The sequence below is a fragment of the Anas platyrhynchos genome, chromosome 3, assembly GCF_047663525.1.
Source record: "Anas platyrhynchos isolate ZD024472 breed Pekin duck chromosome 3, IASCAAS_PekinDuck_T2T, whole genome shotgun sequence".
Lineage (NCBI taxonomy): Eukaryota > Metazoa > Chordata > Aves > Anseriformes > Anatidae > Anas > Anas platyrhynchos.
In genome coordinates this window covers 13,067,557-13,095,534 of record NC_092589.1, presented here as the reverse complement: position 1 = coordinate 13,095,534, position 27,978 = coordinate 13,067,557, and the positions used below count along the sequence as shown (strand labels likewise).

The 27,978-nt window shown below is 47.9% G+C and overlaps 1 protein-coding gene across 8 annotated transcripts in view; it reads right to left on the bottom strand.

Annotated features, from left to right (window-relative positions):
- The window catches only part of SERTAD2 (SERTA domain containing 2), a 121,618-nt gene that overhangs the window by 89,841 nt on the left and 3,799 nt on the right, over positions 1-27,978 (bottom strand). For 2 of the 8 annotated variants that reach the window (XR_011808000.1, XR_005264558.2), the window contains exon 3: positions 16,077-16,295. The gene's annotated coding sequence lies outside the window, so the exon portion shown is untranslated. The other 6 variants (XR_011808001.1, XR_011808002.1, XR_005264560.2 and 3 more) reach the window with 6 other exon arrangements.

Sequence of the window (27,978 nt, the reverse complement as noted above, 5' to 3'; positions counted from 1 at the left end):
GAAAGGCTTTTGTTTCCCTGTCCTTTTTCTTGAACCGAACAGTGCCTAACTGTTTAACTTGTGGTTAAGGATTATTTATGTAGGGCTCTTGTGTAGGTAAAGCGCCATGTCCTTGGCCCTCTGCCCACGTAGCGCAGTGCAGGATCTCTAGTTACAAATTGCAGCTGTATAACATAACAGGAAACGTGGGGCTTTAAGTTATTCCACTGGAAAGATTAATTATTTGGAAAATAGTTATGCAGCAGCTTTGTGTATTTTTGGAGCAAAGGTGACCGGCACCATCTTAAATTTAAAGAAGTAAAAACCACTTGCAGGGAATAAAAAGGGACGCTTTAGAAACTGGAAGTGTCACGGGACAATTTGTTAATTTTATTTTAATAACGTTTGAATTGTCTGCTCTCACCGAAGGAGCCAGGGAAGAGTGGTGGTCAGTCCCAGAAGGGAGGTGGTGGGAGAGGAGTGGGAGCATTTGGGAGCTGCTGGATTCAACTGCACCTTGACCTTCCAGTCCAAAATCCCATCCACCTGCTTAAGAGGAAGGTGCAGGGAGTCCTACCGAGGGGTGAGGCAGATCCCAGGAGAATGAGGCTTGTTTGCACATTCAGGAATGTGTCCAGTGTGATATTTATTTGTGTTTCTGAGTTGCTGGTAGAGGCAGGAGCAGATTTGGGTTTGGCAGCCTGGTGCGATGGGACATCCCCTTGGCACTGGCACAAGGTGAGGAGCAAGCTTGGAGGCACCAGCTCGGCAGTGTGGTCTCCTTCAAAAGCATGCTGCAGACAGCATGAAGACACTAGAGCCCAGGGAACCCATTTCCTCCAAGTAAACACTCCTGGAAAAAAAAAAGAAAGCAAATGCAGTGTCTGGAGGGGATGTTTTCCACCTCAGGTTGGAAGATGGGGTGACAAACGGCACCTCCTGCTACATGTCCACGAGCCCTGCCCTGCCCACCTTGCTGTGGGCTTCTTTTTACAGCCTGGTTCAGGGGATTTTAATTTGCCCCTCTGCATGGAAGTGATCGCTCCGATTAAAGGGAACTACTAAAACAGCAAACTGGCTGCTGCAGCGCGTGGGCATGGGTGAAGGCCAAACTCTCTGATCAGCTCTGCACATGCTTCCGAGTGACTTCAGAGAGGTCCGCGGCCAAAACGAAATGTCTCACTGATTAGGATTCCTCTAAGCATCCAAATGTGCTTAAATACTGGAGTCCTCCAGAGGGATGTGGTTTGGATAAAGAAGATGTAGCTATTTTTAGGCAGCACAATGCACCTCTCAGTAAAGTTTTTCCACTCTGACACGTAACCCGCGGCCATTTCATGAGAGCAGCTATTCCACACCTGGCTCTGCACTAACCTAGTCTCCTGGGGCTTTTGCCTATGGCTGTGATGGGGATGTGGTGGTCACTCTCTGTTTGCTGAGACAGAGATGTCAAAAAGAAAGACCCAAATGAGAAACACCCATGCATGAACATGTCAGTGGGTTTGGGGAGACCCCTGAAGGGTTTTGTACCCCTAAATCTACCTAAGCTTTCCTGTACTCCTACCAATGTCTTCTGCGCAGTTGAAACCTACCCTAAAGAGATAATTGAGGTCATGAAGTTCCCTCAGAGTGCATATTTAGTCAAGTAGAAACTCCTGCCTGGGCACAGCTGCAGGGCGGTTTGGAAAACAGCAAGAAAAGCCCCTCTAATATCACACCTTGGCCCAGATAAGATGTGCAGAAAGACCCCCAAAGTATTATTAGAACAGATCTGGGAGAAACAAGTGAAGAATATGACTTCTGGGTTCTTCTTTCCCTCTGCAGGTGAGAGGAATGGGCAGGACATGCCCCATGGGAAAGACAAAGTGGGTCCCAGTAAACCAAGTCCAGCATCCATCAAAGCTCAGGGAAAGACTGGTTTCAAAGCAGTCTGGTTTTCCTGATCCATACTGGGCAAACACCAGTGCCAAAAAATGCTCACAGGGTGGTTTGTTAATCCCAGAGGGATTCACAGAAAAAATCTGGGGTCCAAGTGGTGGTGGTGGCTGGAGAACATCTTCCTTCTTCCTTTCAGGGCTTGAGTTTGTCATGGGTTCATGGGTAGGTTATTAAGGACTAGGTCTTTACTCCGTCTCTGTGTCATTTTTTAATGTTGTAAGAGTGATCAACTGTATTAATTGTCATTATTAATATGGGGAAACTACAAAAATGTTTCATTTCACCCCAAGCGGACCCTGTTTCAGCGGGCTGTGAACAAATAATTGGGGAGGCCAGCAGCTGGCTGCCATACAGGGAACTTGAACAGAGAGCATTGCTATTCAAGCAGACTCGTAGACATTCGAGGTGTAAATTTCTCATAATTGATGGAGTTAAATGAAGGACAGTCCAGGTCCTGGCAAAGAACAACATCAGATCAAGGGGGGCCTAGAGAAAGTTTCTTATAAAATCAAGAATGCTTCTGACGTAGGTAACAAGCCAAACAGAGAGAGCAGTCTCTCAACTTTCCAAGTTTTTTATTTCTGCCTCATTTGCTGCTACCTCAGACTAACCAAAACTCCATGTTTGTCTAATATAAAACAACTATTTTCACAAAATTCTTCAAGCCACAGCAGTTTAGTCCTACCACAATAATTCACCACTCTACTACAGCAAATGTTTATATATGAAAAAACATACTAGGTATTAAAAAAATGGAGGAAATGATTTAATTTAAAGCCTCTATATTTTAGTGCATTTGATAGAATACAGAAGGCATGATTTTCATCAGCCAAAAAATATTGTTAGTGGAAGCCTTCTTTCTTCTCCGCATTGCACTTTTTGTGGCCATTGGCATTCATACAGATCCCCACGCATCTCACCGAGCCGGGTTGAATTTTATACCCGTGGTACTTTCCCGAAGCAGATCTCCATAAAGTCTGGGTGTCATTTTTTCTTCCTTCTTCTGGGCCATTGACTGCAGGAGGAACCCAGGATGACAAAGTTCCTAATTTATGTTCAAGTAACTGCTTAAGTCTGGGTGGGACAAACCCAAGGCAGAGGTGAAGTATGGAGAAAAAGTCTGCAAATCTTGTTGCAGCAGAGAACACAAACCCTTTGTAAGGATGGAGGCTGCAGAAGGCTCTTTAGGTCTGGGGACAGCAAAAAAATTCATCTGAAAAAAACAAGGAGAGCACAGATAAGGTGAGAAGCTTCGAAGGAACCAGGTGTTTGGGGCAAAGCAACAAATCCTCTACATTTAAAAGTCACCTGAAGACAGAAGGTGCCTGGAGGGGCAAGGTCTTGCTGCCAGCTCAAATGCAACCTCATCGTAGAGCCAAAAGTGACTCTGGCGCTGTTGTTCAGCACAGTGGTCTTTTGAGTTTGCCAGAGAGCCAGATGTGCCCTGCCATGGGGAAATTATCTTCTGCACCTTGGCACCTGGTTGCTGTAGCTGCCAGTGAAAGAATGGCACGGGCATGTTGTGTGGAGGGGCAGGTGGCACGTTGTGATGGCTTTTTCAAGTGATTACTAAGAAAAAAAGTATTGCGACAATTTTTGGCTGAAGCATTACAGATAAATGCTGTGAACAAGCTCTGTGAATGTGGCTCTGGGAATCGCTGAAATTAGCATTTATCGCTTGGTATTTCAGAGGATTTCAGGAATGAAGGATTATTTGGCAATAAAACCCTGGTGCTCTGTGCCTCGACAGGCAGCTCCCCAAATGAGCAGCCAGGCAGGCAGGCTATGAGTTATCGCGTGCCCACTCACACCTACTTGTACTCAGAGGGGAGGACACCAGGCTCCTGCTGACCCTCCTGAGAGGCTGGATATTTGGGAAATTAATGTAAGTGCAAGCAAACGGCTTGAAATCTAAGACAAAAAATACAGCAATTCCTTATGCTTCATTCCAGGAATGAAAAGAAAATGCTTTGAAGGCTTTTGCAAATCCAGCCTCTCCATTATCTGCTGAGATCAAATCATGACCTTCGTGACGTCTTCTCCTTGAGGAGGGCATTTTCCTGGTGAGAAAAGCAGTTTGTCGAGTGAATACAGGGGCAGTGGTTCCAGAAGCAATTCCTCTGTTTGTGGGAGAGGGCTATCCCTTGGGGATCCTCGTGGGGCAGAAGGCAGAGCATCCTGGAGGCTCCCAGCCTGGGCCCCACTGGCCTCCAGCCTTTCCCCAGTGGCTGCTGCACCAGCATCTCACACAGCATCTCACACTATTGATCCCTCGCTGATCTCTGGGGGACTAAATAAAAGTAATGGGAAGATCTTAAGAAGAGAAATCTGGAAAATTCGGGAACGCTTCATAAAACCCTGGCTTCTGTGACACCCATCTGCTCAGAGCACACATTAGCGGGTTGTTTCTTCTAAATTAAAAGCTGTGATAAACTCAGCTGCTCTCGGATCTGTCACCATCTTTCTCCTGCAGAATTAATTTGCTGAGATGAAAGGGGCTATTCCCAACTCTCAGATAACTGCTGCCCCAAGGCAGGGTGCTGCAGCCCACCCTGGGCTTTTTACAGAAATCCCGTTTGGGCAAATGAAGGGCAATGCTGAAAGCGGGCGGCAAGGAGGTGGCCACACAAAGGATCAGTAAAGGTTCATCCTGCTAACTGGGAGCTACTGGTATTGGGGTTTATAACTAGGGGGCACTTTTCAGCTCGTTGGCATTACCTGCTGCAGAGACAGCCCCAAAAGGGGCTGCAAGCAAGGGTGGACAGGAAAGGTGAAACAATGCCCTAGATAACAGTCCTGGGGAAAACAAAGGAGCAGATGTTTATTGGGGAGTAGCTTCTGGCTGGCTCCAGCCAGGCGGGAGAACAGTTTACTCTTCTCAAGGCCGAATCTGAGATCAAAAGGAAGATCTCAAACATCAGGGGACCCCAGGGCCACGCAAAGGCTTGGGGAGGAGGGGGCTGAGTGGCTATGGACACTTTTTTTCTGGAAAAAAAATCTCAGGAGGAGCTGCTCGCCTTGATGGTGTGAGAGCCTGGCAAGCTTTTTCCTTGCAGAAGGTAAATACGTGCAGGAGACAGCAGCTCAGAGGTGTGACCCCACGGACAAACCCTGCGTCTGCATCTTTATGAGAAGAGCAAATGCCTAGGGAAAGAGTGGAGACGTGCGTGTTTGGTGAATTCGCTCACAAGAAGAACAGATTATTGGGTGGGATAAGCTGGCAGGTAAGGTGGAAGCAACCTGGGTGTATTGATGCCACACGTAATTGTCCAGCAAAATGTTTTTTCTCTAATACCTAAATGCTAACACCCATCTGTATGCAATACCGTATTCTCTCTCTTTGGAGAAGGAAAGGTGTCCTCACCTCTGCTGCCTCTGCTGGAACTCCCTCACCTTTTATTTTGCCCCAATGAACTCTTTTGGGCCACACTTTGCCCTAGAAGAGAATCTGCTCGGAGAAGCCTTGACTTGGTCCATCTGAGTACACATGGAGACCAGCAACAGGCTGACTTTCACGATCTTGGAGGTCTTTTCCAACCTTAATTATTCGATGGTTCTATGATTTAGCAGCAGACAACACTTCCAAGAGATGCTCACACCTCCCCTCCCTAAATAGGAAGCTCCTGAAAAGAAAACAATGAATTGCCAGGGGAAAAATAATAATAATAATAATAAAACATTTCAGAAAGTCTTTTTTTGGGCTAAGGAGCTTGGACTGGTGTCAGGCAAGATTTACAAAACTGACTTATAACTTGGGGTGTGCTGCCATGTAGTGCCATAATCGAGACTCCTTGAAGTGGCTTGGCTTCTGGACAAGATGGGGTGTTTCCCCTCTATGAATTTGTTCCCCTTTATGGTGCCTTAGGCATGGTGAAAGAAGATGGCTTTTGGACAACTGATGTGCTTGCTCAATCAAGATAAGGTGACGAAGCGTGCAGAAAAGGACAAAATGACAGAAAACAAGGAGCCCTGGTTTTGTGCCAAAGCTTCCTGAAGCTCCCAGGGGATAGCTTTGAATTTTGGCCCCATGGGAGCTGAAGTGGTTAGTACACCATATCCCTTCCACTTTAAACCACAGGTGCTTCAGGACAGAAGGGCTTTTACATACCTTTTACATGGGGAGAGGCTTTGAGGTGGGAATGGCAGCCCTTTATTTTTCTGAGCATCCCAGAAATGGATCAAGGCTGTGAGGAATGTTAATATATTTTATTGGACGAGATGCTAGAGCTGGAAACAGCTTGTCAGCTGTTGGGCACACGAACACTTCCAGGATAAAAGCAAAGACCATAAAAGCTTTAAAAAAAGTGCTCAGAAACAGTTCATTCATGCCAGCAACACCTTAAATAAACCATCAAATGTAGCCAGAAAAAAAAAAAAAACAAAACTAGAAATATCCCTATAAAGCAATGAATTTCATTAAGTGTGGATCAGCTTTGGGCAAAGTCTAGCTGGTTTGCTTGAAAGGCAAAATTCTTCCCTACAAAAACTTCCTAGACAGTGTACTCAATCCTTTTCTGTCTTCTTCTATCAAAACTCGAACATTTAATGAAAAGCTTGATTGATAATTAGCCGTGCTTGACCCAGGCAAACTGCTGGCCTAGGCAGTTTTTCTTTGATTCAAATTTCTAAAGTTTTCTTAAAATAGCACTATAGGGAAATCCCTGTGGAGGGCAGCATCTTCTGGTTGCTGGGAGAACCTGAGCAGCTCAGGCTGAGCGAAGAAGACCTCATGGCAGGAGAAATAGGAATATCACGGATTATGAATGAACCCAAACTGGGGAATTCCAGCCTCATCCTATTTTGTGTTTGATCCCATTCAGTGTCCAGGATCGGGCAGTTCAAAATTCAGATTTCTGAGAGTTTTGGCTAAAAATACAAGACAAAAGCCAAGACAAAACAGGGTATTTCTCATTCTCTGTATTTTTTCTTCCTTCTTGCTTTCCTACCTCCCTTCTCTAATGATATGAGCCATAAGGAAGATGAGAAGGTTTGGGGTAAACCTGCACAGCTGAAGTTCTTTAATCACTTATTACCCAGGGATTCCCTGCCTGCTTTGTCTACCTAGAAGGCATTTAAAAAAAAAAAAAAAAAAATTTAGATATTTCTGCTCAAATGAGAGGCTGGATATTGCTTTGACATTCTTTATTCATATTGCGAATTTGCCTAACATCATGTTGGGCCAAGCTGGGGAGTTTCTTGTTGCGTGCCCTGTCACAGCACTTCTCCACCCGAAGGAAAAGGAGAATGTTACAAGCAAAGTCCATGGGGCGTGCTTCTTCTATTGCTATGCAAAAGACATTTCAAGTGAGGTTGACATCAAAGCGGTGCCGTCAGCACTGAGCATAATGAGCGCCAATGAAGGACTGCCACAATTCATACATCAGGGTAGACACAGAGGCTGCAGAACAACGTTTCCCTCTCTTTGGTCTCCTTATTGTGGTGAGGTTCTTGTCAAAGACACAAAAACCCAGCCCCTTGGAATATCAGACATTTGTTTCAGTCATGGTGGCTGCCAGAAGATAATAGCCGTCAGTGTAAAATTACAAATCATTCTGCATAATGCTGTGCTGATTACCGTGAAAGCAATGGCAGTATTTGAATTTTACTCCTTTTTTTTTTTTTTTTTTCCCCCCTTGCCTGTCTTTGTTGCCATGCTGAGCTGAAGAGCCCGATGTGGCAGTCTTGCTCAGGCAGCTTTCTGCAGGCAGCTTTGTGTGACCGGCCCGATGTTGCTCTCGAATTGCTCTTCTAGCGCTCAGCAGAAATGTTCTGCAGGTACTTCGGGGCAGGTGGGCGATCCTACTGCACATCGCCCTTTCAGAAAGCCCCCGTGGGCTCCTCCTTGAGTCTCCTTCATCAGCAACGTCCTACAGCTCTCCTTCCAGGTGGGAAGGGATTCTCTCCTTCCTTACAAGTCTGAGGACGTCTGGGATTTACCCTGCGTGTTTCTTTGCTGTTGTGCCCACATTTCCTGCAAAACATGAGCTACGTTAGGATGAGCTTGGGTTAAACCATGACAACGGTGTGGTGTTGAGACTGCACTAGGAATGTGCTGGAAATATGGATCAGGGGGATTAGTAATGAGGGGTGCCCGGGAAGGGTTTTTTTGTGGTGAGCAACTACCCAAAGGGAATCCTCTCCTGACAGAGAGGAATGTTTTCGGCCATAAAAAGGATCCCTATTTGCACGCGTGTTTTTAAATATCTGGTGCCTCCCACGCAGGACCCTGCTCTGTGTATGGCTGAATCCACCTTCAGCTCACAGTCTCCAAAGCCCAAGAATTCACTGCAAATCAAACTTTCCATGTTTTACCCCATGGCGATGCTGTTTCCCCTCTTCCTCCCATCACAAACATTGCCAGCGGTGCCGTTTCAGAGAGCAGAGCAGAGCCCTTCATCTTCTTCTCAACACCCTCGGCTTTGCTGAGGACAAGACACGCTCAGCTGCCATTTTCGGGTGATTCACGAGCCAGAAAAAGATCCTGGATGCTTCAGAGAAGGGATGCACGAAGCCCTCAGTCACTGTGAGTCACTTCTCTGCCAAATGCTAATTTTGCATCAGAAGCACGTTTCACTTGTGTTTTGAGAGAAGGTTTTTTCTTTTTTTTTCTTTTTTTTTTTTCCTCCCTTCTGTCATTTGAGGACAAACCCTGCCCAGGAGATGCTGAGCACCCACAAGTCACGGAACACTTGCGGATGCCAGAGCCTCTCATGTGGGATTTGGGGCCAGATCTTCCTGGGGTGCACATCTGTGTAGACACCCTCATTTCAGGGAAGCAACTCAATCGAGTTTGTCATTGGTAGGGTGGTCTAAGCAGGGTGTTCAGAAATAATCAGGAAGGTGAATGGTCACATAGACGGCTGCAAGGAGGAGGATTTCTTGCGGGGAGGGTCATGGAAAGCACACCTTTCTTTCCTTCTTTGGTCTATTTGCTGCCCTCTATCATTGTATTTAAAAAATATCTTTTTTTTTTTTTTTTTCCCAGTGGCAGCAATGAGGGAGGCTGGTAGATTTTGTGGCATTTTCAGGACTTTTCATCTTCGTTGATCTGTATATTTGATCTTGATTTTTAGTCACGTTCTTCCCCTTTTCTGTTCTTTAATTGCATCAGGATAAGCTGTGTGTTTATTAGCTGTCATGGTTAATACCTGTCACAGCTAATGGCTGTCATAGTTAATACCTGCCGATGATCCGGAGTTAAGAGGAAATAGAGCAGTCGGTACCGTGTAAGCTCCATTTTTCCTTGCAGAGAAATCTTGGTAGGACTTGTCGGAGCCACATATGTTGTCGTGTTTAAAAGATTAAATGCTGGCCCTCGGTGGCTGAAGACTCAATATTACGCAGTGAGGATGAAGACATCCCTCCTCTGTGATGAGGGCAGCGAGGATGCAGGAGTTGTAAGCCCCTGTTCCCCAGCAGACAGGGAACATGTGGGAGTTTCAGGTCTTTCTTCCTTTTCCATCTCATCAAAGATCAGAGGTTTCTACCTAGTCAAGAGTAAGAGTGGAGGCGACAGAGCAGCGACGCCACAGAGACATGCTGCAGGATGTCCTTGCTTAGCAGGGTGACATAAAGTAGCTTAGTGGGGAAACAGAAACTGTGGGAAAGGTGTGGAAGGAGGCAGGCAATAAAAAGAAGAAAGGAATGATGCAGAAGCCAAACCCCTCCTCTTTGGCCCCCTCCCACTATGTGCGTGAGCACTGTACCCTCCCATGAACATTAAGGGCTGGTGAAACAGCCTGAAAATAAATAAATAAATAAATAAATAAACGCACGCTGTAGCCCCAGGGGTGGTAGAAAGAAAGCAGAGAGACAAACACTATCCCTCCTCCGGGAGATGTGGAACATAATTGGGCACGGGGAAACCTGGCTTGTGTCTCGTGTGAAAGATGCTCAAGCAGCATCCTCAGGATTTGGCTCCTGGATGAGGGCCGCCGCGTGCAGCGGGTTCATTATTTATTTACAGCTGCAATTGTCTCCGCTTGATGCTCGCCTATCTGTGCTGCTGGAGCTTGCTAGCGAGAGATGGGAAAGCCCTGTTAAATCATTAAGCCTCCCCCCTGAAGTGCAGGCCGCGTGCTCTCAATCTGATAGAAACCGATACCGCAGTTTATCTCTGTCAGAAGCGCTGCGAACACTTAGTGCCTGTCTCTTAATCTCATTGTTTTCTTAAAATATCACGTCCTGGTGCTCTGCTGCTGTTTCAGCACAAGGGGAAATACGGAGGGGAAACTTGGTGCTTACCCAACCCAATCACCTCCTGCAGCGAGGTGGCTGGGCAGTGAGTGGGGAGCACTGCGTTTATTTCACCTTGCTTTTGGTGTGGATTTTGGCTCTGTCTCCCCTAATGTCCCCATAGGCAAGCTGACATAGTACAGGTTAGAGGAAAGGACGGTGAGGTGGGTTGAAAACCATCTGAGTGGTCCAGAAGGTTGTGATCAGTGGCACAAAGTCCACCTGGGGGGAAGTGGTGTGCCCCAGGGGCTGGTAGTGGAGCCAAAGCTCTTAACCATCTCCCCCGTGCCACTTGAATGACAGCACAGGGTGCATCCGCAGTGAACGTGCAGGTCATACAAAACCGGGAGGAGCGGCTGGAACACCAGATGGGACCTGGCTGCCATCCAAAGGGACCTGGCCAGGCTGGAGAGCTGGGCTCTCATGACGTTTAGCACAGGGAAATGCAAGATCCTGTGTGTGCTGGGGGCCAGCAGGCTGGAAAGTGGCTCTGCAGAGAAGAACCTGGAGATCCTGGTGGACACCAGATTGAACATGGCCCAGCAAGGCATCTTTGCACCAAAAAAAGCCAACAGTCTCTTGGGCTGCACTGGAAGTGCTGCCATCAGATGGAGGGAGCTGATCCTTCCCTTCTGCTCCGCACTGGTGAGGCCACACCTGGAGTGCTGGGTCCAGGACTGGGCTCCCCAGTACAAGAGGGACCTGGGCTTGCTGGAGAGAGCTCTGCAGATCTTCAGAAGCCACCCGGACCCAGAGCCAGCAGCTCTGGGTGGCCCTGCCTGAGCAGGGAGTTGGACCAGATGTCCTCCAGAGGTCCCTTCCCACCTCAACCTTTCTGTGATTCTCCAATACCCTTTCTGGCTTCTTGTCTTTTATTATTATTTTTTTTTTCCTTTCAGCTGAGGAAGCCCTCTCTGCCTCACATTGCCTGTATTTTTTCCAGGTGCTGTTTTTAGCTCGCTGTTTCCATCCACAGAGATGCCAAGATTTTCAGTCAGGGATAGTGAATCCTATGCCCAGAGCTTCACAGATCCTCAGCAACGCGCACTGCCGTTCCCCAGGTGTTTCACTGCTCCTCCCCAAAGGCACAGTATTGTGGTCGTAATGTTCAGTGTTAATGTTCAGGAATAATTAGCAACAGTGGGATTTTTTAATCCAGTAAACCACGGCTGTGTCATAGCACCTTGATCACAGCAGGGTCCTCCTCTGCTAGATCCTGCCTGTGAGTTTTATCTCATTAGGGGAAGCCATTTGTACCCTACCATCTCCCGAACTGGCCAAACATCCACGAGCCTATTGCTAATCTGCTTTCTCTATTGAAAACATCAATTCCTGGGGGTGATGGCTGACGTTAGATCAATAAGACACGTAACCCACTCTCCTGGTGCTTCACACGAGCACTTGAGTAGCTTGTTAACAAGATCTGCTGGCACTGAGATCCCACACTCCAGATGTTTTCCACCATCCAGAAATGGCAAAAAAAAAAAAAAAAAAAAAAAAAAGATCTGCTGCCACGTACAGGGCTGGTTGATGTGGTAAGGGTTGAGGAGACGACCCCATGGTTGGCAGCTTTCTCTTCTGGGTATTTCTTGATGTTAAGCTGCAGCTGGGGAGGGTTTTATCTCGAGCAGACTTCTTGCAAAGGGGACAAAACTTTGGGCTGTGGGTCCTCGGCGTGATGGGTCTGACCCACGTCCCCACGTCATCCTTTCTGTGTGTGTGCATTGACACAGCGGGATGGAGAGCTGCAGGCTGCCGGCTGCAAAAAATGAGGATAATACCTTTGACCCGCTGGCTCGTGGACTGTAATTAGTTTACATCTGAAAAGCACGGTGACAGTGAAATATTTCCTGTGTGTCTGCTCTTAGAGACAAAGGCAGAGGTAAGGAGGGCGTCGATGCTGGAGGGAGAAGAGGAGGAATATAAAAGGATGGCAAAGATGAAGGCCAGAGATGCTCAAGGACAGACACAAGAAGCCAGGCTGATGATGGGGAAGAAGAGGGCGTGCTTCCAGGCAGCAAAAAGGGGAGCACTACGGAGAGAGAGGAAAAGAGCAGCAACGACAGGGAGATGGATCGAACGGGCAAGGCATGGACTGAAGGTGGAGGCACAAAAGGGCAAGGACAGATACACGCAGCTTTGCAATGAGCAGCTGTGATTTATGTTCGCTGCCTTTGTCACATCATCCTTCCCTGGCAGATGTCCCGCACGCAGCATCAGATGCGTATTTGGGGAGGGGAGAGAGGGGATTTGGAATAATCAGACTAACCCTGAGGTATGGAGCGCGCTTCGAGCAGCCTGTACAACCTACTGGGGAATTTTCATTAGAAATAAAATCTTGATTAACTGATAGCTGGGTCCAGGTGTCACTTGCCTTTCCTCTCCTGTTTCACTCTTCTGGGGAAGTGTTGCCTTGCTGTCCCCAAAGGTTGGAGGCCACCCCATTAAATGTTGCTTCCTATATTCCAGCCACCTCTCGGTCTTCTTTGAGGCCACAGCAGCTCCTCTGCCACTGGGAGCTTACCAGGCTTGGTACAATGCACTGGTCCCCATTTCCACTGGCAGCTTTTAGGGGAGTTTGTGTACCCTAAAAAGCTTGGAAACAGCTGCAAGGGAAGCTCAGCTTTCTCTCCTGTGCTTGGAAAGGGCTTCTCCACCCAGCTCTCTCCTTCTTCCCCCTGGAGCCAAGAGCTTGCAGCAAGCTCTGGCCTGAGATGCCTTGTTAAAGGGATGGGAAAGAGTAAAACAGAGCCAGGGCAAAGAGAATATCAAAGAATATTGATTTTATATCAATACATTGCACGGTTGCATAAAGGAGAAATAAAATGTTTGGACATTTGGTTGCACTTCCAAAAACACATCGAAGTGAGAGCGCATAAATTGTTTAAAAAAAAAACAACAATGTGCATTAAATAATGTTTTCCTGCCAAAACTTGATGAAAAAAAAAAAAAAAAAAAAAAAAAAAAAAGAAAGCATCAACTGAAGGGAAAGTGGAAAGCATTTTGATTGAAAAAATGTCAGCTAGCTCTCTGAGAAGCAACAACAAGCAGCAGTGATTGTGCTTGTACAAAGCGGGCCCTTCTTCGCCATGCAGAAGTTTGTTTTTATTTTTCCAGCTTCAGCTGGCTGATGGCAGCTCACCCCCCTTTCCCACCAGACAGCCAAATAAAACCCACACCCGTCCAGGCTCGCCCATTGAACTCTCCAGAAAGCTTTGGGCCAAAAAGAGGAGAAAAGGGGAAAAAACAAAACAAACAAATGAAAAACAATAGAAACAAAACGAAACAGCGAGGTCCAGATCCTCAAAGACATGAAATAGCTCTGAGGACTGGGCTCTGCGCTGCCGGTGATGTTTCCATGACTGGAAGGGGATTTTCTAGGTGTTTGGGTTGCTGCAGGTTCAGTGGCTTGCAGAGAACTTCTAGGTCTTTTATTCACTAATCCTACACGAGCATTGTGGGCTGACAGAGACATAATCCAGGCTCCTTCAATGAATCTCGTGGAGTTTGGTTCGTAGACGGAAAATGAATTAGGTTAAGCGGGGATTAGAGGAGACGCACCACATGCCTGCTTTGCCCCGCGCCATCGTGATTGTTTATGTGTGAGCTGGAAAAAAATGGTTTGGGGAAAAATGTTTGTAAAAATAAACGGGTTTTCCGAACTGAACAAAAGGAATCACAAAAAGGAACCTTAAACTGGAGAGACTTGCTCGAAATTGCAGTCCTGTGACACTGGACAGCCCTGGAAGGTCTACTGGGAAATATATCTGGGATGGAGCCAGCATCCATGGAGGTTTGGTGGCCATGGATAGGCTGTGGCTGAGCAAAGAAGGGGTGATAGGAGTGGATACCTTCCAAACAAAAAGGTTTGTGTGAGGTTTTAAGAAATGTGGTCATTGAGGTGACAGCCCCACGGGTTGTCCTCATCGACCCCGAGAGGCCAGATCCTGCCTGCAGCATCCTGGGCTTCTTGCCGGTGGTGCTGGAGCCAGGCTTGCTGCCGCTTTTCTGGATTTTCTATTTTAAGCCTCTTCCGTCAGAGGTGCGGAGTCGGAAGTTGCCATGCCGACCGGGAAATTTCAGGCCCTAAAATAGTCAAAACTTGCTCCTGCGGCGTGCGAGCGTGCGTCTGCTTCCCGAGAGGGAGGCGAGGAGCGAGCTGGTCGGACGCAGCTTGGCGTCGGGAGGCCGTGAGCATCCTTCCTTCACGGGGGAAAAAACGACCCTCTCGAGAAAGCATGTGCAGGGACGGCTTCCCTGTAGGCATCCCAGCAAATTAAAAGCAATGGTGGGCAACAGAGAGCAGCAGGTCCTAATAATCACTCCAAAGCATTAAGAAAAACACTTATTATTCTTGGGTTTACTATTATTCTTGCTGTTATAGAGATATAGAGCCTGTGGAACCTGAGGAGGAATCAAATCCTCAGTGTGAGACACGGAGAGCATTGGAAGGAAATCAGATGGTTTAGGAGGCAATGTGCATCTTTCAGGGAGGTCTTGAACCACACTTGTGGGGTAAGGTTGGCCCACCATGATGTAAAGGATTTGCAGCTGTGTGCTGAGGCACCCAAGGGCAGGACTGGTGTATTTCCCCGTGGCAATGTCCTTGCACGGCTTTCCAACCCCAATCGGCTGCTTCAGCTTTTCTCCCAGAGCGTGGCACCTCACTGTTCTCCACTGGCCTTTTTCTCAAATCCCATCGTCAGGGTTGTCTGACCCTTACCCATGCCACGCTTCACACCAGCATCCCGTGGAAAGGACATCTACACAGCTGCCCCATGTGAGCATGTGTACGTGTCACTCTTAATTCAATCCAAGTTGACCAAAGATACCTAAATGTGTGTTTTTTCTTAAAGTTATTTGAAACTGTGGTCGCCCAGAGGAGGGAGCCCCTGAAGAGATGCCTGAGGCATCGAGCCTGTGACACAGAGCTGGTTTGGGGGCTGTTTGGTCTCTCGTGCGTGCTCTGCTGAGGTTATTCCTCAGACTCGCAGAAGCATGGATGCAAAAGCTGCTTAGCCATTGCTGCATGAGGAGAAAAACAATTAGCTTCACATGCTCAGAGCCAGCCAATTCTCCTACCCCAAAGTGGGCTCAAGCAGGTGTGCGGCCACCAGAAACCCAACCCTGGGATGCTCCTCACCATCACCAGCCTGACGGGGGGCTCAGCAAGCATTTGGACAAGGGGCCAGCTCACCTTTCACATCCTGGATTCTGCCTTTTTTTTTTTATTCCCTCCTTCGGTGCTATTGTTTTCCCCCGCACGCCCCTCCAGCCAGTTGTGGCTCTGCGGTCCACGCTCACAAATGCAATTCTTGTGATGTATGAATATTTCACAACCCCTCCCTCCCCTGGAGACAGCGCCTGCCGAGGAGGCAGCCTCCGCGGGGATGGAAATCCTAGGGAATGACAATCTTAATGAAAGATCTCTTCTCTGAGGGCATCTCTGTGGAGGAGCACACACTGTCCTGCGGGAGATCGCTGCTCACCAGGGCACACCCTGCTCTCTGGTTTGGAAAAGACTTCTTGGCTTGCCTTTGGTGGGCGTACGGAGCAACGCCACTGCATCTTTTCCCATGACACAGTGTTTTATTGGCTTGGAGATGCCTTGGGATGCTCTGGTCTGAGCTTCTCATAAGACAGGTGGAAATATCTGCCCTACCGTGGACATACAGCGGCATAGCCCCAGGCTTGGCGTGGTTCTTTGGGTCAGTTTTTCCATCAGATTGCTTCCCCCATCCCGACACGCACGAGCAACTGATAATCCAAACCCACACAAAATCTGACCCCCATCCAAACTGGAATTACTCATCAGCATGAGCATCTCCGGCAGGACAACACAGCTGCCTGAGCCAGTATACGTACAGCTACGTGTAAATATCCCACTGCACGTATATAGCCACCTTATGGATGCCTTAGAATACCTGAATATTGTTGCAGACACATCTCGGCTCTCCCAGCAGCAAGCGCAGCCCATGGGCGAGGAGGGCCAGGGTGCTGTCTGTCCCTCCGACAGTGGGTGGCACTGTGTCACCGAAATAGCTCCGCTTCCACTGCTCCGATCTTCGCCTTTCGTCTCGAAAGCAAGGTTAAGCGCAGGGGGATTCGCGCTGCCAGCTTCGGGCTGCCTCGAGGATGTTTTTCTAGGAAAATCAGAAACGGTGAAGTTACTCCGAAGGCTGAGCCTGCTTTGTGCTGTGCTCGTCTCAGCTTTTTGTTTGTTTTAAGGACCAAGAAGCAACAATTAGAAAAAGTTGGGATGGCTCCTACTTTGTTGTCCTTTTGCCTTGTAAACCAGACTAATTGCTTGCCTACTTTTTGAGGGCTGTACTAATTTGTGACACTCTCTCTCCTACAAACAACTTTTAAATACCTGTAAGTGCCTGGGGCTCGGTGTTGTGGCTCAGTCTTAATAACAAGAGATATGGAGGTGGATTTACATCTGTTGCAATAATTTTCCTTTGCATTTCTCTTCTACTAGGGATACTTGGGTCTGCCTTTCATCTGCTGTAGGACTTTCTTACAGGAGACTCACCCTAATTAGCTCCTGTTGCAAAACTTCTGCTAATGTGACCTGACAGTGAGTAAATAAAAATGCAGGATCTCCTGGCATCTCAGAGCATCAACATGGTTCAAGGTGGCCCATGCACCGGAGCAGAAATACTGTGCCGTACTGGGGATGTCCCAGAGCAGTTCCAGGTCTGGTGAATCATTTCCAAGTGATGCATTACACCAGGAGGTGTCAGTGTCTCCTGCCTCTGCTCTGGGTGCTTGTCAGAGGTTTAAGGTAGGAGCTGCTCAGGCCTCGCAGGCGACCCGGTTTAGGCTTGCAGTGGTGCTTAGCTGGATGGAAAATTGGGAAAATTGTCCCTGCTTTAAGGAATGGGACCAGCTTTCAAATCCATGGAGCAAACCACGAGTATATAGAGGTGAGGAGGGGAATTACCAGCTCTGTTTGCTTCTTCAAACAGGACAGGGTTACAGCTATTCAGGCAAGTCCTGCGTTTACCCGCAGTGAAAATGCCCCTTAATGATGCTGCTAGGAGCAAAACACTGCGTGCTCACACATTGCTCAGGCAGCCTGAATAATGTGGGACCCTGCTGCAGCCAGGGTAATGGAGGGGCTGTAAAACAACAATACCTCGTCTCCCTAGAGGGCTTTTTATCCAAGGGCCCTCTGCTCTCTGACACATCTTGGCCAGTTCAGGTTCCCCGAGGCAGATGAAGGTCCGAAAAACCTGTTGTTCATCCTGGGGTGATGCAGGAACTATTTGTTCTTCTAGAAGATGTTTGGAAAAAGCTTATGGGAGAATGACCAAAGGACAAGGCTGTGCCAGCATTTGCCCTGCTCTTCTTTATTTTAAAGCAAACAACTCTGTGGATTTTATGCCGGCCCTTTATATTCTCTGGTCTGCTTAAATCAGCTCAGCCTCAGAGACCAGTGGGTGCACGTTTGCTCGTGCTAGCTAGGGGCTGGCTCAGTCTGCTTGCTGGCAGCGATGCCACATGCCTCCGTGTAGCTCCAGCTAGGTTTGTTTTACTGGGACCAGATGGAGGCAACAAGGGGCTCTTGTCCCAAGGGAGATTTCTGGGTGTGAGAAAACACCAGTTTTCCCCAGACACGCTGCCTTTATGCACCCCAGCAAAGGCTTCATTGCAACATCAGCCTCTGTGCTCCCTTCTGTGGAGGCCCTGGGGCACAGGGCTATGAAAACCACGCAGGCTGGACCTTCACCCTCTTCCGCACAGCATCTGCTCTGCTTGGGTGAACGGTGCTCAGCAGCAAGGGAGCGCCAAGTGGCAACGTCCACTTCCATGGGATTTGCTACCAGAACAGTGCAGGTTTTGTATTTGCTAGGTAGAAAAGCCAAACTTTGCCCTTGAGGTGAAATCTGTGATGTTTTATGGAAAATGAAGCAAGGCAACTGTAGTTGTCACCTGTGTTGGCGCTTGGGAGCCAGTTGCTCCTAAGATTAGCCCCACTGCTCCCCACCTTTCTTCCTCTAACAGGAGCAGCAGGCTCACTGCCCCACCGTTCCTTCCCCACACGCCCCAGTGCCTTGCCTTTTGGGTGGCAACATTAAATTCTGCCTCCGCAGCTGCATGATGGCAAGCTTTGCCCAGACTTGTGCCTGTCCAGCGCCCACACAGGCTGCAAGGCTCAGAAATCCCCAAGGATGAAGCCCTTGGCTCAGGCCCATCCACCTGGCTTTGCTGCCCATCGCCCCTCTTCATGCCAAGTGTGGACATTAAAGTTAACGTGCAGGAGTCACAGCCCGGGCCCTAAGGATCATCCACAAGATGCCCTTCGTTAAATGATTTCTGCCAGGGTCGTTTAATGACAAGTGTTTTGCCCTGGCTGCATAGCACATGTTTTTTTTTCTGAGCTGGACGCCTCAGTGGGACCGGCTGGAGGTCTTCATGAGCCAGAGGCTCTCAGGAGAGGCTTTGGCTTTTCTCAGGTTAGGCTGTTTCTGACTCACAACCTTGTGCCTTGCTTTCAGATCAGGCAGAGAGATAGAGGAAGGATGGGTAAGGAGGCAGCCCGGTGCAGGTTTCATCCCAGGCTCTGCAAATTGCTTTAGTTAAATTGGAGATGTTGTTAGTGGTCTATCACCATGCAGCTCTTGCCTGCTCTTCAGTTAACCCTTCCCCAGGAGCAGAAAATGAGAGGACTTTTTTCCACCACCCTTTCCATCTGCAGGAAGCTCCGCGTGCAGCAGCCAGCTGCAGGGAGGGCTTAGGAAGGAGCCAGCAACAAGAAATTAGGTAAAACTGTCCCACTCCCCATCACGCCGGCTACTCAGTTGAGAAAGTAGGCTGTAAGCTCCCAGAAAATTATTTCTGAATATGCACGAAGCTAAAAGGCAGTTTCTATATTCCTGCTGGCTAGAAGAGAACCAAGACTACAGCTAGACACCGGATGGCAACAGTTCATTAGAAACTCGGATTTCACTGAAACTATTTAGAAATACAAGTTGTGTTTGCGTCTAATGTGATGACAAGTGCATTGGGAGAAGCTCCTGAGATTTTTATTTATATATTTTTTTTCAAATTGATTTATCTTGTGTTAATTAAATTACAGTCATATATTTAGGAATTCCCCTACTGCGGCTCGGGGTCAGAATATTGCCCTGGTTTAGAGCCGGAGCCGTGCACCCTACGTGTGTGTGTACCCTCACATCAACCAACACATCCCATTGTGTTTATCCAGTTCAGTTTCTTGTGAAATGCTCCTACCAGCTTCTGTGTGTTTTCAGCCCAATCGCTCTGAATGCAATTATCCGATCTTGCTAAAACTGTTTAAATGCGATTAGCCGATGTAATTATCCAATAATAGAGCTGGTCCAAAAATTAAACCAGCAGAAAGAAGAGGAAAAGAAATAAAAATAAAATAATAATAATAATAAAAAGAAATCTGAGGCATTTGCAACAGATTTTTTTGGATTATTTTTCCTATTTGTCAGAATGGAGAAAAAAACCTCTGAAGCAAGAAGATTGTTTTCCTTGTGAAAAAAAAAAATACAAAAAAAAAAAAAAACAACCTTTCTGCAGTATCATCAGAATTCACTCCCTGAAAACAGCTTTCTGTCTGAAAATGCTGACCCAGGGAAGATTTTCTGCCATTTTCCATGTGCTCCTCTTTATTCACCTGAAGGCACACGGGAGATGGTGTGGTTTTGTTCCACATGAGCGGAATCAACAGTGATCAATGTCCCGCGGAGAAAAATGTGTCCAGAGCCTGCTGGAACTGGCTGGTGGTGCTCTCCTGCCCCGGTGATCTGCCTCGTGCTCCTGGGGCAATCGTTTGGGGGTGAAGAGGGAGCCTTGCTCCAGCTCTACAGTCAAATGCTGTGCTGTGAGCAGCAGCATCTCGAAGGTTTGCATCCCACCTTACTGAAAATAATCCCTCCACGAACACCCCGTGCTCAGTGCCTCGGTTTTCAGCAAGAGGACCTGAGGTTGAGCACTACTGAACACCTCAGTCCCTTCATCTGAGTTTGGTTCTTGGCCATTTTCTTCACCATGTGAGCAGGCACCTTCAACCTCGGAGGCATCAAAGCACCACGACTCTCCCGGCTCAGGAAAGGAGGTTAGAAGCCAGCTGAACAAGTCGAGGCTTACTGCTATGCATTCACTCTTCGTTCTTCATTTGGCTAATTAAGCAAGAAACCCAGGTCGTAAATTAATATGATTAAAACAAATGAAGCAGTGTAGAGTACACCCTTAACCGTGTGGATCAGAGGTCGCTCCAATGTACTTGTTTGCTTAGCCCACTCTGGACAAAGTCCTCGCCGATTTTGAACATTTAATTGTCGACTCTTCATTTTTTACAGTTCATTGCTTGCAAGCCTCCCGAGGGCCAAACCCTGCCCCATCCTGCCCCAAGGGGGAATGAACTGAATCAACAGGAGCGGTGTGCGTGCTGCCGAGGGTGGGACATGGCTGTGCCCGCTCTGCACTTGGGATGGAGCAGAAGCAGCCGTGTTTCACCATGGAGGAACTTCCTACCTTGTTACCAACCTCCTGTCCCCATCAGCTTCCAGCTCAGGCTGGGTCTTGCAATTTGCCCTGAACCTTTCTCTGTCTCCAGCTGGGGGCAAGGCCAGTGTCCGTTCCCAGGGCTGCTGGCCGTGGTTTGTCCCCCTGCAGGTCCGGGGGCTGCTCCCCTTTCCTTCTGCTCAGCACCAGCTCATTGGGATGAGTTGGTACCATGCTCTGGTACACCAGCCGGCCACCACTTCCATCATTTCTTGCAGTGCTGGAAGTCTCTGAGCGCTCCCTGCACTAAGAACTGAATCATTTAAGTTTGGGGAGAGAAGTCAGGGAGACCAAAGCGACCTGCAATCCCATCCCCTCCAGGCACAAATACCCCATCCACGCTGGGGTGGAAGCACCACGAGGGTGTTGCAGGCACATCTCCGACCCCTTCGTTAGCTGGGCCCGGCCACCCGTCTCCTTTCCTGCCTCGTTAGGAGCTCTGGTCCCTGCACAGCTAAGCCAGCATTCGGGGTGGATGCAGAGAAGGGCAAACCACCAAACACCAGTGCTTTTCTGTGCCCCAAGGGTGTGGGTGAGACCATGCATCTGCTGGCTTGAGGTGGATATCGTTACTGGAATTTGGGATTCCTTTCGGATTAAGCATCATGCAGCGCTCACAAGGCTCCACTTAGCTGGCATGTCTGAGCTCTGCCTGAAAATCTGATTTCTCGTTCATTATTTCTAAAGCCTCTCCTTTTTTTTTTTTTTTTTTTCTTTTCATCCCGGCTGGTTGCAACATGCACATCCCTGTTATGTTCTTTAGATGTTCGGCTCTGTTTTTACTTGAGCTAAATATTTCTTTGTGCTCTTTTCTCTCCTTCTCCCAGTACTGGCCCTTTCCCCAAATTCCTGGCATAGGCAGTTTGTTTTCTAGGGTTTTGCTTCAGCTAAGTTTGGTTATCACATGTCCTCCCTCCTTTCCAGAGAGGCTCCTGATCCAGACCCCAGGCTGTTTTTCCAACACATCACATTTCCATGTCTTTCCTCCCCTCCACTTTGACAAGATCCAGTTTTATCCTTCAAAAAAGTTGCAGTAACCTTTTACACCTCTTCTTCTGTCCCAATTTCTAAGGACGCAAGCTGCTTTTTGTGGTGGTGTGTGTGGTACATACATGTCTTTCTCTCTGCCTGCTGCTTCTTTCTTAGCTTGAAGCCGTTGGCCAACATTAATGGAGATGGACAGAGAGTTGGAGGGCTAAAAGGCTTCAGGTCTGTGAATATCTGTGAGAGAGCAGGCAGGGAAGACGTTCTGTGTTTTCTAACTAAAGGGCAGGAGAGGTATGTGTCTAGATATTGTGGCTGTGGGGGAAAAAGCTCAGAAATAGCAGGAATTTTCTCCATCGTTTGTGCAGCACCTACCCCTACAGGCTGTGCCTTGCTTTCGGTAATGGTTGTGAGCAAAACGATCTCCTTCAAGGGCCCCGGGATCAGCATCACCGTAGAGAGCAAAGAGAGAGCCTGGCTTGTAGGAAGCATTTCTCAGGGGTTTTGTTCCTTGGACGGCTGCCCCTTGGCTAGGATTTGCCTGACAGGCACTTTTCCCAAACAGCTCCAAGGAGATGAAAACTGAGGTGGGGAAAAGGAAGGGAATAGAAGAGCAAGAGGAGAAGGAAGGCAGCAAGCAAATGATGGCTCTCTCATCGGTCAGAACAGGTAGCTGCGGACTCCAGATAAAATATTCCCGTCTGAAGACTGGAAAGTTTCCCCAGTCCCAGCCTCCAGCGTGCACAGACCCCACGCAAGCAGCCAGCGTGGATTAGGACATCACTGCCTGCTGCTGAGGAGCACAGCAGAAAACAGCCACGTTTGCTTCCTCTGGGGGTTCAAGTCACTGTAACACCCAAAAGCCCAAGAAGAGCTTGTCCAGGGTGTGCATTCACTCCCCTTCCCGACCAGATCTGGCCCTGCTAGGGGGGTTTCACCTACGGTTCCCACACAAAGGAACCCCCTTTGCTGTAACCCAGCTTCTCCCTCCCTGCAGACAGCTATTGACAGGATTTCAATGGAGAGGTCTGAAACGACTCCATGTCCAGGATCACCACTGCCAAAAGAAGGAGCCGGGGCGCTTTGCAAAGGCCTTAACAATCTTCCTGTTGCTCTGGCTGGCAGCGTTCAGCGTGGGTCCTGCATTCTTCAGTAGCCCTTTCCTTAGCAATGAATAGGCTTTTAGTGCACTCTCATAATGGTTGCTTTTCCTGTGGCACTCGGAAAAAGCTTTCAGCCCGCTCCTGCTGCTGCCTCCGCTGCCTCGCCGTGGCCACCGGCAAGATGCGGTGGCTCTGCTCGACGTATCCTCTGCTGCTAATGGGGCTGCTCGTTTAGTTTCTCAAAGCTCCTTTGCAAGCTGGGGGTTACAAGGCAGAGGCTGGACCTCCTCAACCCCCCAAAAGCACCACGCATGCCCCACAAGTCAGCAGGACCAGGGGGCTTCAGCCTGGGGCGCAGGGCTGCGCTCACACTCCCCGATGCAGGAGGTCTCAGCTCTGATATGCTTCTCCTGCCTTGTTTTCCTCTCCCTATGTCCCAGTAGGGCTGATATTCTAAAATCTGCACTGACCGACTCTTACACGGCCACAGTAGCGTGTAATACACCCTGTGTGGGTTTGCTGTTGGCTTTTTTTCTTCTGGATTTGATAACGATGCTACTGAACTAGGTAGTCCAACTTGCTTTAATGTAGGTTAGTAAAAGAGCCTTTTGACATCCCAGCAGTTCTCCCAGATGCCCAAATTAGCCAGTATCCTAGACAGCTTTGAAAATGGAAGGATAGATAATATAAGCTCAGATTCTCAAAGGCTTTGAGATCAATGAGAATTACAACCCACATTAGGTGCCCGTACAGATCTGGCTAAGAAACACTTCTGAAACTGTGGACTTAGGAGCAAAAAGCTCATTTCCTATGATGCAAATGTGATGGGAGGATAGGGAGCGAGCAGCAACACAACACAGAGCTGCGACTTCTCAACCATTTGAAGTTATTTTCACTCTAACCAGCAGTCACATCACATGAGTTGCTGTGTTTCCTTTTTTTTTTCTTGTATCTGGCTCTTTGATTTTGCTGCCCAGGAAAACAGCATGTGTTTACTATTTACCCTATTCATGTGTCACTTCCCAAATCTCCTCTGATTCCCATGTATCTTTTCAGTGTAAAAGGGAAAACTGACATCTCCCATTTCTCTTTGCTTCTCACTTGGAGAACACAGGGCTGAGTTTCCCTGCTTGTAGGCAGTTAAAGGGTGCACAGGGGGGGTCTGCAGCCATACCCAGAGACTCTCACAGGGAGGAAAGCGGGATTTCATTCTCTTGGTACAGACTTCTGCAAATATAGGGACACCAGGGACCTCAGCTCAGGGGCAGGGCGCTTAGGAGGTGAAGATGTTGCACCTGAATGGTGCTGGAAGCTGTTCTGATGGCACCAAGATGGCTCTGTGGCGACATGAGCAGCAGGGACTAAAGCAAGCAGGACAACCTCATAAATGGGTTGGAAAAGTGCATCTCCTGGGCCTAAATGTCAGATGCCCTTTGTTACAAAGGGAGCAATTATACTGGGGGACTTGTCTTGGAGGACAGAGGCAAAGAAGCTGTAACTTTTTCCTAAATACATATTCCTTGGCTGTAGCAAACATGGTAAGATCTCGTGGTTTGATACTTCTCCCGGGTGGTTAATCCACCCACTTGGTGAATCAACCAAGCCAGAACACATCGCTGCCCAGGTGCCTGCATCTGCAGGTAAGATGCAGTCCCGGTAGCTCCCCATCTCTTGTTTGGTTTGAAAGACGTTTATACAGTCCTGGGGTCTTGCCATAAATAACCAAGTATTTATCTTCAACAGCCTCTGCTTCTTTCTACCAGCCAGGTGTAAACCTAATTTTTCAGGGAGAAGGCTCTACTCCAACCCCTGACAGAAATGTTATTTCGGATGCCTACGAGGAAGGGGTGTAGTTGTTATAGCAACACCACTTCTGGCAATCTCAGGCAAAGCGAGGCTAAAGCAGCCTGAAAAATGGAAATGCCTGCTTCTCCTCGGCGCTTTTACTCCTGCTACAGCAGTGCAGCAACACCAACACGCACCGAGAAGTTGCTCTTTGCTCTTGTCTGGTTACTTTTCTGCTTAATCCATGCATAGCCGTCAGGGGCCTTGTAGCTGCTGGTGGTGGTTGAGTCAGCAGCCACGGGGCTTGGCAGCAGTGCGCTCGCAGGATGACTGCTGAAGTGCAGCTGGAAGTAGGGGAACAGTATCTGTGGCTGTAAAGGGCTGCCTTCGTTAGCTCCTGCATGCTGCCTCTGAAACAGGTTTCATGGGAAACACCTGAGCTGCAGGTTGTTGGACATGTGGAAAGTATTCTCAGAAGATATCCCATGTTCTTACCTTGCTTTTGTATTTTTCTTTTCTGCTCACTCTGAGCCTGTAGTTGTTTTTCAGAGACCTGTTTGGACCACGAACAGCCCCTTGGTGTGGCCATTGTCACGACCCCACAGCAAGCTGGGTGTATGGGAAGATGTTCTCCAGTGGGCAAAGGGCAGCTGCACAGCGGCCCATGTCCTCTGGTGCCAGCGTTACTGCTCCCGTTCACTGTCATCCTGGTCTGCTGTCACTCGTCATCAGGGAAACTATTCACTGTCATACCACAGTAGGGATAAAATACGTAAGAACAGATATTCCCGGTGGTGCTCTGAGTGACTGAATCACAACCGGTGTTCAGAAATTACTCTTTTTTTTTTTTTTTTTTTTCTTTCCATAGGGTAGTTTTTTATAGCATATTCCTTACAGCTGGTATAAATCAAAGAGTGTTTTGATCCTGAATGCCGGGGAAAGCCTCAGCTGCCCAGCCTACCAGCCTCCTACCTCCGAGCACAGGAGAAACCATCAGCACTTCCACTTCCACCACTCACCAGCTCTTCATTCGACCACGTTTCCCCTAGCTGAAAGGCCACTTCTGATCATTTCCCTTTCTTCTCAAGTAGCAAAGCTTCCCTGTGAGAAATCACACAGCTTGTTTTCAGATCAGACCTGCCTGTTTTGAAAAGCTTGACCCCACATTTCCCAGTGAGCTAGCGGTGACGTCCCCTGCTACGACAGGATGTCACGCGTCCAAGTCCTGAACAGCTGTGCTTGTTCTTGCTCTTTTTTTTTCCTGCCCTTCTCCCTCTCCACCCTCAAAAAACAATCTGATGGAGACCCTACAAAGGAGGAAATGCCATTATGAGTTGAGGGCCTTCTTTTTCAGCACATGGAGATTTGTTTTTCTTCATGTCTGTACACTCCGTTATATTTAGGACTCTAAACCATTCTGATTTTCAAGAAGTAGGCAACACACCCAGTTTTAAATTTACTCCTGGTTCAATACAACCTTGTTTCCAAAGTCACTCAAAGGAGCCTAACAGTAAACAAGGTCGTGTGTCTGGGAGGGTATTATTCTATATTTTTTATTTTCTTGTTGGTAAAACTGCATGTGCCTTTGGAGAATAAAGTTAAATATTTACCCCGGATCAACCATCCCTGTCTGCAGAGTTTACGTTTTGTTGGAGTTTGGGCGCACAAGTGGTATTTGCAAAATTCCCTGCCTACCTCTGCTATTATAAAACATGCTCACAAAGGCCTATTTTTTTTTACACTCAGAATATTTTCAGTCAGGCATGAGAACCTACGCGCCCTGGAAAGACGGTGAATCCAGATGTGACAGTTTGATTGGATTATGTCTGGGGCTGGCTAATTTCGGGTGCTGGCCAGGAATCTCTATGGGGAATAGTCTTGGGACTTGTTTCTGTGATTTCAGATGTCTCAAAATCAGGTTTAGTCAGATGGTCCAGGTCGCTTTGTGCAGGTGGCTGGACCCTGCAGTTGGTGGGATGAGCATGGTGGTGGTACCTCCAGCACACTTCTCCTTCCTGCCAGAGGCCAGCAGACAGCATTTCTGTGATGTGGCTGGAGTCTGTCCAAATCGCTTGGCATCCCAGGCCCAACAAAGTCTTCTTGCCAAGCTAAAGTCTGCATACTGAGGCAGTGCTCTAGGCCTTCCTGCCCAGCCAGCGTGATGCGGCTCCTCTGAGGACTTCAATTTGCCTTGTGGAAAACAAGCTCTCTCCCACATGCTTTTCATGCCTTCTCCTCAGGAAACAAGGCCACTCTGTCACATGGCCCCTTGGGACACTGCAAGCTGCCCAGAACATCTCAGCTGAGATGTTTTGGGGCACCTTTATTCAAACTTCAATTGAAAAACAAAAATATACAACCAAACCCTTCCTGCCCTCTCCCCTTTCATCTCACTCCTTTCTCCACCCACCATGACTTTCAGGCGTCAGTCTTCAAACTACTTCAAATTAAATCAGTCACAGGAAATGGGCAGATGATCTATTTCTAAACCTACAGAAGAACATTCCTGTTAGGTCTCAGAAGAGTAGAGGCTAAACAGCAACCAGATCTCTGGAGATTAAAATTTCTCCCACCCAAGGAAGCTCCTGAAAGCTGCAAAAGAACTTGCTGGTCGTACAAAGAGGGCGATACCTACCAGCAGGAGGACATAGGGAAGCAGAGGTGGCATGACTAGTGTTTGCTGTATACAATTGGGAAGAGGTTTTGTAGGAAATATGGTCCAAGGGCTGCCATAATCTGTGTCAAGAAGGCATGAATCAAGAGTGAGACTCAAGATGCTGAAAACAACCCTTCCTCTTCTTTTATCTGCTTCCTCCCTTAGCAAAGAAACTCAAATACGATTTCTTTTAGACATTTTGTTGACCTTGCCCAGGTAAAAAGAAGTTTCTCCTCTGGGAAACCTAGGGGTGTAGCAATCACTACTTCACTTCATGCAGTTTTGCTCTTTCAAAACTATCTGTTACATACAGTGCATTGTGTGTGTGCTTTGTGGTAGTATATAATGACACCTAACATATTCAGTAGGACAGACAGATTCTGTGTACTAAATCCATGGAAATGCAGAGTGGATTCCACATTTTTCCACCCCCAGAAACAAAATCACAGAGCAGAACATACAGAAGTCACACCGGGAGGTAAATAATGATTTTTTGCTGTACTGTTGTACAGTCCTTTTTATGGTGACATCTGCATTGTGAGTTGGGGGGTTCACCTGACAGAAAATACTTATCATCTAGGTCTTCTCTATATGCAGTGGAGTGTGGTAGATACCCCCATGGGAATTTCATCTCATCTGCCTCTCTTAGATGGGGGTGACCTCACCTGTACCTCTGTTGACTATAGAAAAAACAAGATTTGCCTGGACTAGAAATAAAACTTCTAGGTAAATTAGTTAAATTACATAACTCCCATC